At 45.9% G+C, this 15,628-nt stretch overlaps 1 long non-coding RNA gene across 4 annotated transcripts in view; it reads right to left on the reverse strand.

Moving 5' to 3' along the window:
• LOC115085733 overlaps nucleotides 1-15,628 on the reverse strand; it is a 129,980-nt gene that overhangs the window by 110,144 nt on the left and 4,208 nt on the right. For 2 of the 4 annotated variants that reach the window (XR_003854943.1, XR_003854939.1), the window contains exon 1: nucleotides 1,821-3,525. The exons of the other annotated variants lie outside the window; for them this stretch is intronic. This is a non-coding gene — a long non-coding RNA (uncharacterized LOC115085733). Of the gene's footprint in view, nucleotides 1-1,820; nucleotides 3,526-15,628 lie in introns of those variants that run through there. 4 annotated transcript variants of the gene reach the window in all.

A 15,628-nucleotide genomic window follows, 5' to 3' on the forward strand; every position in this document is an offset into this window, starting at 1 on the left:
TGTAGGAAATGCCACGTCAGAGACCCTAAAGACCTTTGACAATCTGACTAATCACAAAGTTCACGGCGTTTCTGCCCAGCACAACTGATTGGATGTTCTTAGATCTGCATGGCGATTTCAGTATCAGAGCTTACGAATGTTAAAAGGTGTTTTCATTTCTTTTACTCCCGTCAAAAGAGCCATTCATGATGAGTCAGTTCCGCTACCCAAAAAGATAGATACGTGTTGGCATTCCTCTACAAATAAATACAACCTACAATACTTCTCCAAATGTATCTGCAAGAATAAGTCAGTGACTAGGAAGTCAGTCTATGGGGGAGGACTGAGCCCTGATGAAGAGAAGGGTTGCCAGAGTGTAGGTGGAGAATTGCATAAAGTTAGTGCTCTACAATGCCCTCCTGAAAAAGTCGATGAAAGGATCTTTGTGCAGCTGAAGCATGTTGTTCTTTGCATGTCTGAACATGTAGGATGGCGGCTGCAAATACAAATGCATTTACATGCTCAGGGTATTCCCCTCTCCCCAGGACACTCTACAATCAAAAGGTCTTGAAGCTTGTGGTTGGTCCTGGTCATTTAAATGTGAACGTTTTTGGATGGTAGCACTGTTGAAAAATCTTCCAAGCCACACATATTACAGAATATGTCACAACAAGTAAAGCTGCAACAAAACAGATATGCAACAGGTTTCCCATTCTGGAGAACAAATATCACATTTTGCAATGGCAGATAATGTCAGACACACTGACAGATGCAGAGGTACTTTGCTCCAGGGGTTAATGAGAAACGTACATCCTTAGAATAGACAGATATTAGCAGGCTAAAAACTTAAAACTTGGCAAATCTTGTACCAACTTCAGGAAGCATGCACATGATTTCAAAGACAACTTTCCTTCAGTTCTTCAAGTGGTAAAATTTACTGAACAGCGTGGCCAGATCTGAGCCATTAGATTACGTTTACTGCGTTTCTGATAGCTTTGGCTGTTGTTGGCTACACAAAGTATTCAAGATGATTTTCCTACACCATCTACATAGGCAAAGTGTGCAAGGGAAACTTTGTCCTTGCCGAAAATTGGTCATTCACTGTTCCATGTTTTGCATGTGTGAAGGTAGAGACCAACACAATGATCCCCAATGAAAATAAATAGAAAGTAGCAAAATGAGGATCACAGTGTTTTATATTATTACCGTAATTACTAACTTACAGGCTGATTCAGTACAGTGCGCTCCGACGGAGCGCACTGTACTGAAGGTCCCGAAGAGTAAAAAAAAGTTAAAAAAGAAAAAAAAATTTAAAATGGGCCGGCGGCTGTCGGGCCGAAAACCGGACGCTCAATTTTGCCGGCGTCCGGTTTCCGAGCCCGTGGCTGTCAGCGGGCTCGAGAACCGACGCCGGCAAAATTGAGCGTCAGCTGTCAAACCCGCTGATAGCCGCTGCTCCGGGCTAAAAGGAGGTGCTAGGGATGCGCTAGTGTCCCTAGCACCTCCTTTTGCCTGTTTCTACCGCACCTCCTAATTTAAATACTGAATTGTGTGCACAGGCGAGTGGCCAGTGCGCGCGCCAGGAGAGCGGGCGTTCGTCCGCTCTCCTGCGGACTTTACTGAATCGGCCTGTTAGTTTATGCAAGCATTCATTTTTATTGAACCATTCAAGAATATAAAGTAAAATGTACCACAATGAACATGTTATTTATACAGTAGACATAATGCAGACATTTTATGCCTGTGTCATATGCTGGTAATGTATACTGCTATCACTTTAATATAAAATTCCAGCCATTTTATATGATATAGAACACTGAAAATAAATAGAATGGGTTTACTGTCAGTTTCTTGAATCCAGGATGATTAATTTCTGGGTTCTATGAAATCTGAAGTTCAAGTTTATGGCCACAGGCGTTTCCCATACGGTGGCCAAACTGACATCTATATACGTGACCTGAGAAAATATTAAAAATATTAAAAGCATACAAAAAGAATAAAATTATAGAAGGTTACCTTTTTTTTTTTCTTAAATAATTGAGGAATATTCAGCAGACATTTTTTTTTTATGTCTTCATACATTGTACATGAGTTTCTTATGTCGCTTATTATAGTACCTGGATTCCTACAGGTGGGAGTGACCAAGTAGAAGCAGCTTTCCAAACAACAACACAAAAATAAATAAATAAAAATTGAAAATATAGTAAAGGTATAACAAAAACATCTAGAAAAATCAGGATACCAAGGTCCTCTCCTTTCCTGAGTTTCTGATTCCCCCTTTCTGCCAAGCTTGGGCAGCCTTAGTATACTGTGCTATTTCTAGCAGGCATGGTTAAACGGGTGCTAAAAACAGTACTAGCAAGGGGCTACTTTTCACGCTGGCTGCATATCTGCAAAGTCCGCAGGTGCGTTTTACCCACACGCTTTCACTATAAACCATTCCTCTCCTACTGTATACATTTGGCAGACCATGATTTAACGAGCGCGCATGTTTGCTTTGTATGGCAGTTGTGGATATTATTTTGCATTGCGACAGTTTACAACTTTCAACCCAAGAGAAGGGGCAGGTATTTATAAATAAACTCTGGTCCCCTAAATATTTAGGGGCCGAAGCAATATTTTGGCGCAGAAAGTGGGCCCCGAACAATCAGCACCCACTTCCTTAACGCGGCCCCCCCCCCAGCATCCCCCCTGGGGCGCCATGCAATATTTAAATTAGGGGGGGGGGGTGTCGCGTTAGCAAGGGAGAGCCCGAGGGCGCTGGCCCTCCGCCGGTTAGGAAAACCGATGCGGAGTTTATCGGCGTGGGTTTCCCTAAACGCCGCCCAACCGGGGGTTCAGGAAATGAACGCTTCTCCATTGAGCATCTGTTTCCTGCACCTGGCTGCTGGCGCTTTTTTTTTCTTTTATTAAATTACTTTAGTTTTTCTTCCTACTTCATATTGCAACAGTACGAAGTAGGAGGCGTCCTAGACGCACATTTTTTTTTTTTTTTTTGCATGTGATGTGCGCTATCAGATTCACTCCGCATTGGACGCGGGCTGTAGAGGCGACTAATCCCCCTTTATTGCATAAGGGGATTAGTTAGCGCCTCTACAACCCACGTCCAACTGCGGGTTGTACAGTGCGCTGGGCTGAGCTCACTGTACTGCATCGGCCCCTTAATGTGCTAAGGCTGTCTGGATGGTACAAGGCAGAAGATGAGCTGTCGAAGGCCTATGCACTACTCACGCTTTCACACTTTGTAAAAAGAGATGATTCAGTGTCGAACATGTTTAAAGGCACCCCCTCACCTAAATGCCATCCTCAAACTCAACAAAAACATAAAACCTATCAAAAAGCTTATTTAGTGCTGATAACATAATGTCTCTGCTCCCAGACCAGCTCTCTGCCAGTGCAAGTGTGCATCATCTAGCTATAGTATAATCATGAGGAATGTTTTACTATAATTTATAACAGTTTCATTTTTCAGGAATAGGTTTTGCTTTTAATCTCTATTTCTAGGTATCCATGGAAGCTACATATTTCTAATTCTGGAGCTGTTGATTCTGCTCAGCTAGTAGCAGCAAACATCTGGCTGAAAGCTAGAATTTCTCAGACAGCTTCCAGTCGGGGATGTTTACAGCTACAAACCGGCACACGTATCTTTATCTGACCATGGCCCTGGAAGCAGGCCCGAGCGTCCATCTATCAAAAGAAAAAGGGCATTGTTTTAAATATATTTCAAGATCTCAAATAAACGTCACTGCTTCTCTGTGGACATTAAAAACATGCTTTCAGAAACATGCTACGATAGAAGCAAGAAAAAGGCACAGAAACACCTGCTTTGCAAAAGGAGCACATATGGCCAAGGACAGCCAGAACTGATAAACAAGGAGATCAGGGTTAGGGAGGCGGATACCTGCAAGTTGTTCTGCCTGCAGTGTCTTAGTCAATAAATGTCAGACATATCCTCTCTGTCTTGTACAACAAGTGCCAAAATGCATCCTTTATTACTTTAAAATGTTATTGGTAAGCCATTTTTAAATTCTTTAAGCTGCTTCTCTGCAACTTACCTGAACCCCTGGAAGCAGCTCAGTAAGGCGTTGATAGATAGCGTTTCACACAAAGCCAGATTGGCTTAGCTCTGGGGGACTGAGGAATGTTATATGTACGATCATAGCCAACACAGGTCACGTAGACCTAGTGAGGGGGAGATAATTTGTTACTGCACTGGTAACTTGGGCTGATCCCAGAAATTCCAAGAAGGCAGCTTAAACATTTTTTTTTTCAAAAAATGTAAGAACAGGGACGGTAACTCTGAAATGAGCGCGGTGGTACCCATACACGCTGTAATTTTAAATTGGGTGTGCGATTATGCACGTGTGATTTAAAATACGTCTATCACGCATACGCGTGCTCCTAATTTTAAGTGGTCACGCGAACAAATGTATTTCGCATATCTTCCTTAGGACTGTCGGCTTTAACACACACAGGGGTAGATTTACAAACACGACGCGTTCGTGTACTTTTGTTGGCACTCCAGGCGCAAACAAAAGTACGTGGGATTTTAGCGGATACGCGCGTAGCCGCGCGTATCCGCTAAAATCCGGGATCGGCGTGCGCAAGGCTATCGATTCCGTATAGCCGGCGCGTGCCGAGCCGCGCAGCCTACCTCCGTTCCCTCCGAGGCCGCTCCGAAATTGGAGCGGCCTCGGAGGGAACTTTCTTTTGCCCTCCCCTCACCTTCCCCTCCCTAACCCACCCGCCCGGCCCTGTCTAAACCCCACCCTTACCTTTGTCGGGGGATTTACGCCTCCCGGAGGGAGACGTAAATCCCCGCACGCCAGCGGGCCGCTAGCGCGCCGGGACGCGACCTGGGGGCGGGTCCGGAGGGCGCGGCCACGCCCCCGTACCACCCCGGGCCGTAACCACACCCCCGGGCCCGCCCCCGAAACGCTCCCGACACGCCCCGAAAACGCCACGCGGATCGGGCCCGCCCCTGACACGCCCCCTCTGAAAACCCTGGGACTTACGCGAGTCCCGGGGCTCTGCGCGCGCTGGTAGGCCTATGTAAAATAGGCGCGCAGGGCCCTGCTCGCCTAAATCCACCCGGATTTAGGCGAGCAGGGCTCTTAAAATCCGCCCCACAGGGAAGAGGATTTTAAAACGTGCTCTCATGAATGAGTGTCACAATTTTACCAATTGGTCCACCAGTTTGCCTTGCCCAGTCTGTCTCAAGGTCAACCAGACCCTCTGGTTCTACAGCCTGCACTCCCCTCCCCCCCAGACCCCTCACTCCGTCGTTTAGGCCTAAAACAGAGACTTATGCAGTCTTACACCTCATCAAAAGCAGAAGATTAAAAATATGGATTTACACGCCTATTGGCTCCGTCCTGGAACGCCCATGACCTGCTCCAACTCCACCCCCTTTTTTTTTTTTTTTGCTCAAGCATGCACGCATATGCGTGTAATTTGCGGCTTTTAAAATGCGTGTTGCTCATGCATGGCCCAGATACGAGTATCTGCGCCTTTTAGAGTGAGTAATGCTTTTAAAATTCACCTTCTAGCTATAGTCTCTTTCGATAATGTTTTGCTACTACCCAGGTTTATCATTGACACACTACATCAGGGGTGAAGGCAGTGCATACAAATTTATCTTAGTCATATTCATTGTGGAAATCCTGAAAACCAGGCTTGTTTGTGGCTCTTGAGGACTGGAGTTGCCAACCCCTGTACTACACAACATAGACAGAACACAATTCCTTTTTAAAATTAACAAGGTTCTGGGGCTGTAAGAAATAAGAGAAGATGCTGGAGACAGTTTGAGAAGAAAGTCAAAGATCAAGAACAGATATCATTTAAAGGTAGGAGGAATTACATTATATATTGACAAATTATCGATGCTATCCACAAATAAGGCTAATTCAAATTTATCAGATGATTCTTTTCATTTTTCTTCAGGAGGGAGAGATACTGTTATGAGGTTGTTTCTTCAAAATAGAGCTGTTTTGTTCTATGGACAAAAATGTGGATATTTCTAGAGATTACAAGATCCATTCAGTATCGTGCACAATTAGTGCACAATTAATTGCTCGTTATCCTGTAAATATATTGCAAAAATGTTAGATATGTATAATTTGAGCCTTCTCAGAGGTTTTTTTTCCTGATTCTCATAAACCACCGGTGTCTAACACTGACTAATCAGTTGTTTTAAATTAGCCGATGCAGTCTTCTCATTATTTGTTTTTTCCTTTTTTCAATTATTTCCTGCTGTTTTTCTTGGCTTCCTCTTTATTTAGATATGAGGTCAAGGAATTGGACTATGTTTCTTTTTGCTTTAATAATTATTTGATAAACATGTTTCTAGGCCCAGAATTTCTGTTATAAGTTATCTTGTATTTAATTAAGAAATTGCAATAAAATAAAAAAAAAAATTCAGATGACAGAATGCAAGATATATTAAAACAAATTGAAAAGTGTAGATCCGCACAAATTAGATCTTTTCCCTTCCTCAGATTCCCTCATCCTTTGCCTTCCTACCCTGCTGCCCCCAATCCAACCTCCATCCAGCATCTGATTCCTGCTGGGCATAAAATGTGACCGTTCAGACCCACCCAGTGAGCATTGTGAAAACTTGTGGGCTGGCTGGCTAGGCTGTTCTATTGCATCGCAATCTCACCACAACCAATAAGGGCTGAGCCCTGAGCTTTGGGAACGCTTGCAGTGCCTGCCAAGTCACATTTCAGAGACTACTGGGATGGGCTCCAGCAGCTGTTCCACCCTCTCCCCATCATAACCTCCTGCCTGTCCTGGTACCCGCCATACACTGGCCCTGCCTAATTTAAAAAAAACCCCAAACATAATCAGGGATTCCCTCGCCAAATCATTTGACCAAAATTTGGTAGGAGTACCCCAACATCAGAAGACGACCCACCTACCAATTTTTAGTCAAATCACTTTGCCCTGTACAGACAGGGCAACAGCAATACGTGCTTTGCACTGATGAAATATGCCTAACAATAATAAAGAGGATAGCAGTTTTAATATCTCAAATTAAGAACAAAGCAGCAATATATGGACTCCTCAAGATAAGCAGGAGATATTATACAGTTATTTTTGTGTGAAAAACCTGCATTTAAATCTTCAGGGTATGTGATGACAGCCTGCCAAAAACTGCCAGAAAGTTAACAAACAAAACCTGCCAAAAATAACCAATTCAGATTTAAGATCTCTAAACAGTACATACACAATATCACTATAAAACAGCTAAAATGATGATGGAAAAAAAGAAATAGTGAGAGAAAGGAGATCCAAAGAGGTGCCAGGCCAGCCAGCGCCAACAGAAAAGAGGACAGCTGAGACCACCAGTAAATAAGAGTGGATGTGAGCAATGCAAGACTAGTCGAGAAACAGGGTCAAGGATAAAAGGCAAATAAGAGAACATGCTGGGATCCATGAGAGAGAAAAACCGTGTAAAACAGAGTTGCTTACCTGTAACAGGTGTTCTCCAAAGACAGCAGGGTGTCAGTCCTCACACATGGGTGACATCAGACAATGAAGCCCAGCACAGAAAACTTATGTCGAAGTTTCTAGACCTCTGACTGAGCATCTCTGAACATGCTCCGGCATGCAATTTACCACGAGTCCACAGTGGATCCCCTCTTATAACAGCATTAAGAAGAAAATAATAAAGAATAAAACCCATGAAGTGGAGCCCCCCCCCCAACTCTAAGGTGGGGTGGGCGGGTTTTGGGAGGACCTCAGAGAACAGGTACGCAACTCTGCTTTCTCCGCCTAACAACCAGGATGGCAGTCCTCACAAACGGGTGGATCCCTAACCACAGGCAGCCCTCCCCGCCCCCCCAACATAAACAGGTGCCAACGGGAAGAACGTTTTGCTGGTAAAAGGAGGGGGTAGCCTGAAAAGAAAGAACGGGCCCTAAGCGGGAACAGAGCTGGGTTTTAAACCTCAAACAAGGTCTGAAGAACAGATTGGCCAAACTACTATAGCGTTGGTCATTCCTATCCAAAAGGTAATGCAATCTGAATGAGTGGATGTGCTGCAGCACTGAAGATCTCTTACATGGGGACTGCTTGCAAGTGGGCCGCTGACGATGCCATGCTTGAACAGAGTGAGCCTTGACGTGATCCCCAAGATGCAATCCGGCCTGAGCATAACAGAAAGAGATGCACTCTTCCAGCCAACTGGAAAGCATCTGCTTGGCAACGGCGATCCCCAGCCTGTTTTGGTCAAAAGAACCAAAAAACCTGGGTGGACCATCTATGGGCTTCTGTCTAGTCTAGCTAGAAGGCTAAGGCTCTCTTGCAGGCCAAACTGTGCAGGTCTTGTTTACCTTGGTGCGAATGGGGCCTGGGAAAAAATATTGGCAGGATGATGAACTGGTTAAATGGAAGTCCAACACCACCTTAGGCAGGAACTTAGGATGTGAGCAAGAGCACCCAAATCATGAAAAAAAACTTTAAGGTGGATAAGTCACTAAGGCCTAGAGCTCACTGACCCTGCATGCTGAAATGACTGCCACCAAAAATACAACCTTCCAGGTCAGGTACTTCAGGTTACAGGAATGCAGCAGCTCAAAAGGAGCTTACATCAGCTGAGCTGAAACCACACCGAGGTCCCAGGTCACAACGGGAAGTCTTAGGGGAGGCTTCAACTGAAACAGACCTCATATGAAACATACAACTATAAGCCATATATAGCGATAAGCTTACCCTCTACACCATGATGATATGTGCCAATCACACTTAAATGGACCCTGAGTTGGTCTTGAGAACAGTTTCAGATAGATGCAGAAGGTAGTCAAGCAATTTTTGGTTGAGCAGGAAAAAGGATCTAGGGCCTTTTGCTCACACCACACAGAAAACCTCCTCTACTTCAATTTGTACGACTTCCCGGTGGAAAGTTTTCTAGAAGCCACGAGGTCACGAGACATCTTCCGAGAGATAGAGGGGTTGCAGGATCAACTTCTCAACATCCAAGCTGTGAGCAACATGGCCTGAAAGTCGGGATGTCACAACTGACCTCGATCCTGGGTGATGAGATCTGGGGAAGACCCCAGTCTGATCGGTTTTTGAATGGCAACTCCCGAATCAGTGGAAATCAAATCTGCCTCAGCCAACGAGAAGCTATGAGGATCTTAGTCCCTGTGTTCTCCCTGAGCTTCAACAAAGTCTTTGCTACCAGCAGAACTGGAGGATTCACATTCAGGAGAAACTGACCCCATTGCTAGTTTGCCGTGTAACCTGTACATGGAACAGAACGGAGGAACCTTCCTGTTCCAGGGAGCCGCGAACAGATCCACATCCAGGCTTCCTCAGAGGTGGAAGATCTGTCCATTATCCCATTCTCTATACCAGCCAGATTATGCCGCTCTGAGCCCCATCCTATGGAGAGAGGGCCCAGGCTCATATCTGGACCGCTTCTTGATACAGGAGATAAGAGTCTGTGCTTCCCTGCTTGTTAACATAATACATTGTTACTTGGTTGTGTCTAGATCAACAGAATTTTGTTGGACACCCGATCTCTGAAAACCCAGAGCATACTTGATCGCTCAGAGCTGCAGGAAGTTGATTTGATAGAGAAGTTCCTTGGCGGACCAGAGATCTCATTTTATTTATTTATTTAAAGTTCTTCTATTCTGCTATATAACACTGTTAGTCTAAGCGGATCATAGGTGCCAAGCCCATATGCATGGGCTCTGAGGTCCAGGATGAATGCATCTGTGATTAGGAGGAGGAGTAGCCTAGTGCTTAGAGCAGTGGACTATGAACCAGGAGACCAGAGTTCAAGTCCTGCTGTCGCTCCTTGTGACCTTGGGCAAGTAACTTTACCCTCCATTGCCTCAGGTACAAACTTAGATTGTAAGCCCTCTGGGGATAGGGAAATACCTACAATACCTGAATGTAAACCAGTGAGATCGAATGTCGGTATATAAAAATAATAAATAAATAAATAAACCTGAGGAATTTGTAAGAATGCCCCACATGCCAGGTTGAAAATTTCCTACCACCAGGAAAAGGATTTCTGAAGGGAGGGGGAGAGTCAGATGCCATCCCACAATCCTGAGTAGACTGAAGCCACTGAGATTGCATTGTCTACTTGGCTCTTCTTATGTGCACGCATGCCAAGGGAGCAGCATGTACTGTGATGGCTATGTAGACCAACAATCTCAAAATGTGCTATGCTGATACCTACTGGCTCTGCTGAATCTCTGTTGTGACGGTCATCAAAGTGATGGCCTGTTGCCGTGGAAGGAAGGCCTTGGCCTAAGCCTTGTCTAGCAGAGCGCCAATGAAGTCCAATTGAGATGATGGACTGAGATGGGACTTGGGGTAGTTGACAACAAACCCTAGTCACCTGGTCGAGCACATGGACCCTTTGGCCCCTACCAGAGAGGTGCTCTTGACCACCAAACGTCCAGATAAAGTAAACCATGAACTCCCAGCTGTAAAGATGTGCTGCCAGCCTGGCCATGCATTTTATAAAAGACTCACGGGACAGATGCTAGCCCAAACAGCAGAACCCAGTACAAATTGGAGATACTTCTGGTGGCTGTGGAAGATCTTGATATAGGTACATACGTCTTTTAGATCGAGAGAGCATAGACAATCCCCATTTTGCAGGAAAGGGATCAGGATGCACAGGGAAATCTTCTTGAACTTTTCTCGTTTGAGGAATGTTTTCAAGATCCTTAGGTTTAGGATAGGATGGAGCCCCCCCTGTTTTCTTTAGAATCAGGAAGTACAGGGAGTAAAATACCCACCCTCTCTGCCCTGGTGGAACAGGATTGACCACTCTGGCTGTTCAGAGGGAGGAGAGCCCTGACAAAAGCACTTCCTGATGTGCTACCAGTCCCTAAAATGGGCTTGGAGTGCAATTTGGTGGGACACTCAATAGGTTTAATTTGTACCCTTTGTAAATGATGGCGAGGACGCACTGATCGAGGTTATACTTGGCCACTGGTTCGTGTAGAACTACAGCCTGCCCCCAACTGCAAGGTCCGTCACCATGGGTACAATGGTCTTGGCTACGCTCCCTTTGATCCAGTCAATACCCCGCCCACAGAGTTGACTGAGGCACTGGGGCCCTCTGGTGCCTTGGTTGGCTACGAGGGGGCCTGTTGCTATTGATGGAACCTAGGTGGCGGAGGACAGTATCTCCTCGGGTGAAAGAAAGACTTCCTGGGACCAGACCTTGAAGGCCTCCTAGATGAGAAGGACGGGTCCCAAGTACCAGCGCAAGCTGCTGGAGTGTCCCATGGTGCTCACGAATTTGAGTCGCTGTGTCTTTCACCTTATCTCTGAAGAGATTCTCTCCTGTGCACAACATGTCAGCGAGTCGCCCCTGCACCTCTTGACAGCTAGGCAAGTCTGCGGAGGCCAATCCCTGCAGCAGAGAGCCTCAATGCTGCTTCAAAAACAACGTAGGTCGAGTGGACCCCGTGTTTTCTACACTCTAGACCTTTATGCACCAGCAACTAAAGAATGTCCTACTGCTGTTAAGGCAGCTGCTTGGCCATTTCCTGCACCTGCTAAAGGATGCCCCTCAGATACTGGCCTATAAAGAGCTGGTAGTCTGCTATTCAGATGATAAGCATACAACCCTGAAGCACTCTCCTCCCAAGAGCATCCATGGCCTTCTCATCCTTTCCCGGGGGGGGGGGGGGGGGGGGGGGGGGGGGGGGCGCCACGGAATGGGTCCGAGTGCACTTGGCCTTCTTGAGAGTATATTTGACCATGACCAATTGGTGTAGAGGCTGCTGCTTGTTGAATCCGGGATCCTTCCGGACTAGATATACCACGTCTGCCTTCGTATTCAGAGGAGCCACCAAGAAGGAGTTTTCTCATATCCTCAACAGAAACTCCATAAGGATCTTGTGCACTGGGACTGTCATGATTTCTTTAGCAGTTTCCACGTACTGAAGAACATCCAGCATCTTGTGCCGGCTATCCTCTTCTATCTGCAAATTAAATGGGATGGCTCAGGCAACCAACCTGACAAAGCCTGTGAAGCAGAGGTCTTCCAGGGAAGACTTCCTTATGCCCTCAGGAGGAGGCGTTTGGGGGGGGGGGGGGGGGGGGGCATCCGATGCATCAACATCTGAAACATCTGAGGAGCCTTCCCCTCAGGGATAGTAGGGGCATTAGACCTCACTGTTATAGGCAGGGGAAGGGTCCCAAGGTGCTTGGTCCTGGCTAGTGGTATGGGAACAGACAACTGATCATGTGGGCTTGGATCCCAAAGCCACCTGTGTCGCCGGGAGAGCTTCCTCTTCTGAAGAAACAGGGAGCCATCCCAGGCACAGACACCGGTAAAGGTTCAGTAGCACTCTGATGAGTGTGTGCAGGAATTCGAGCAGCAGCTCAAAGAGTGATAGTGCTGAGCCTGGTGTCATTGGTGCCCCATTGCCGAAGCCCTGCAGAGCCTTCTCCATGGCCTACTGCACGCGCTTCTCCAGCTCCTGCTCAAAGACCGCCAATGTCAGGACTGACTGGGATCCAGGTGTGATCAGATCCTTTTCAGAACAGAGAGGAGGATCAGTGGTGGACATTGGGACCAGTGGATGCCATGGCAAACCCCTGAAAATTGTAGAGAACTGGTGCTTAACATGGGATTGCTTCGGTAGCACCACAGCTGAAGCTAGTGCATCGCTGTGCCCAGAACCGTGCCAAGCCGCACATTTTACTTTCAGAAATTAGCGTCTACCCAAAGGTCGGTGTTAATTTCTGCCGGCATCGAGAAAGTGCACAGAAAAGCAGTAAAAACTGCTTTTCTTTCTGTGCACCCTCCGACTTAATATCATGGCGATATTAAGTCGGAGGTCCCAAAAGTTAAAAATAATTAAAAATAAAAAAAATAAAAATTTAAAATCGGCCCGTGGCTTGAAAACGGACGCTCAATTTTGCCGGTGTCTGAACCTGTGGCTGTCAGCGGGTTTGAGAATCGACGCCGGCAAAATTGAGCATCGGCTATCAAACTCGTTGACAGCCGCCGCTCCTGTCAAAAAAAAGGCGCTAAGAACGCGCTAGTGACCCTAGCACCTCTTTTTACCGCGGGCCCTAATTTGAATATTTTTTTTTTAGTGAATCGCCCGCTCTCCCGCGAATTTTACTGTATCGGCCTGAAAGTAAGATTCTAAACATCATGCGGAAGCATGTGGTAGTAACAGAGGAAGAACTTAACTTCATATGCTCAAATAAAGTGAACATCACAGCAGAAGCACACAAGCTATGAAGATATGGAGAAAACAAATGAGAGACCGCAAAAGAAAACCCAAAGCAGTTCCACAGAGAACCGGGGAAGACCATTAGAGAAATTAGCACCTCACCAAGCAAAGCTGAAACAGAAAAGATCTGGGAAAACGTATCAGGATTCTGTAGCATGTAATTGAGAAGCTTTTATAAACCATTCTGCCATGGGAATGGCAAACATTAAAAACTATGGAATGGCCTGAAGTAACAAAAGAGCTGGAAACCAGCCCTGGCCCTGATGGAGTGCTCAAACTTTGGCTCAAGCATTTAACATCTCTCCACCAAGACCTGGCAAACAGCAAAACTCACTGATGAGACAGCCAGAACCAACACCACAGTGGCTAATAGCAGGAAGAACACTTCTACTGCCATAGAAATTACAGACTGATCTCACTACCTGCAATTTACAAACTGTTCTCTGCAAATAAAATATGCAATCACAGAGACTCTTAATAACACGGAAGGGCACCATGCTGAATAAAGCCAACATGGCTAGCTGCAGTACAGCATGGATTGACTTTGGGAAAGCATTCTAAATCTTCTCTCTACTCTTGACCGAGTACCATAAAAATGTGGCAGACCACATGCCACCTGAAGCAAAAAAGATGGGCAGTTTGTCATTGTCAACATCAGGGTCCTGCAAAAGAATGTGTCATCAAAATTCCATCACCACTCTTGTTTTGTCTAGCACTGACTCCACAGAGGACTTAACTCCTTGGGCTACAGATTTAGCCTTAATCCTAGAGACACTAATGATCCACAGATATCATTGCACTTGCTATCTGTAAACAATTTGAAGCATTACAGCTCCTGTGATTGTCACTTAGCAGAACTCCCAGTAGTGAAGAGCTTCTCAGATGACATAAGGATGACATTTGGCCTGGATAAATGTGCTAAGGCGATCTTTCTTTGAGGAAAAATACGCAACAAATTCTCTTAACTGATGTCTGCAATTTAAAGGAACTCGAGTAGGAAGACACATAGGGGTAGATTTTATAAATTTACGCGCGCGCGCACAAAAGTACGCTGGATTTTATAAGATACTTGCGTAGCAGCGCGTATCTTATAAAATCCGGGGTCAGCGCGCGCAAGGGGGTGCACATTTGTGCAACTTGCGCGCGCCGAGCCCAGCGCGCGCTGCTTGTTCCCTCCGAGGCCGCTCCGAAATCGGAGTGGCCTCAGAAGGAACTTTCCTTCCGCCTCCCCTCACCTTCCCCTACCTAACCCCCCCCCCCCCCGGCCCTATCTAAACACCCCCCCCCATCTTTGTTGGCAGATTTATGCCTGCCTATAGCAGGCGTAAATCTGCACGTGCCAGCGGGCTGCTGGCGCGCCATCACCCGACCCAGGGGCTGGTCCGGAGGCCTTGACCATGCTCCCGGGCCGGCGCCATGCCCCTGGTCCTGCCCCGAACCGCCCCCCTGACTCCCCTTTTACAAAGCCCCGGGACTTACGCGCGTCCCGGGGCTATGCGCGCACCGGCGGCCTATGCAAAATAGGCGCGCCGGGCTTTTAAAATCCAGCCCATATCTAAGTGTAGAAGAAGGTGTTCAGCACAAATCACAGAGATCAGTAAAAATAATACAGGAAACAAACTAATATTGAGAAGTGCTTTGATGACATGGAATACTATACAAGCTAACAGTCAATTTCTAATCCTAAAGCTTTAGAACTGTAGACTGGTGCCAGAAAAATATTAACCAACTGGATATAACAACTAAGAAATACCAGCTAATCTATAAAAACTAGTGCATGCCAAAATTGTACATCCCAAGAGCTGAAAGTGATATGGGTCTTATAGAAATAGATTACACCAATACAACTACTATCATCATAGGCCTCCTGACGAACTTACCAGGATCATCAACAGACCCAAATATCCAAAACGTGCTGAAGTATGAAAGTTATCAATCCCATGCAGTCTCCATCCTTAAACTTGAACAAGTATTCTGAAGAAACATAGTAATGATGCAAGAAAAGGACCAAATGGCCCAGCAAGCTTTTTATGGTAACATTGGTATACTAGTGCACTAGTGAAAAAAGCATCAGAATTTGCAAAACAGGAGAAAAAAAATTCTTTAAAAGAATCCGACCAGCCAACAAAGAGAAACAATTGGTAAAAGAACAAATGCACAGAGTTACCTTCAACTACCACAAATAGATCAAAACCCGACAAAGGAATGGCTAAGGAGAGGTGAACTTAAACCAAAAGATGGGAGATTGGTAATAACAGCACAAGACAATGAACCACAGACAGATGATTCACAGCATATAGAAAAAAAAACCCCGGTAAAACCGACAAATACAGATGCTGTAGCACAGAACGAGCAATACATCTCGTAACTAGATGTGATGGGCTCATGTCAGAAAGCACAATAAAGTAGCATGCCTTCCC

Source organism: Rhinatrema bivittatum, chromosome 2 (assembly GCF_901001135.1).
Source record: "Rhinatrema bivittatum chromosome 2, aRhiBiv1.1, whole genome shotgun sequence".
NCBI classification, from domain to species: Eukaryota; Metazoa; Chordata; class Amphibia; order Gymnophiona; family Rhinatrematidae; genus Rhinatrema; species Rhinatrema bivittatum.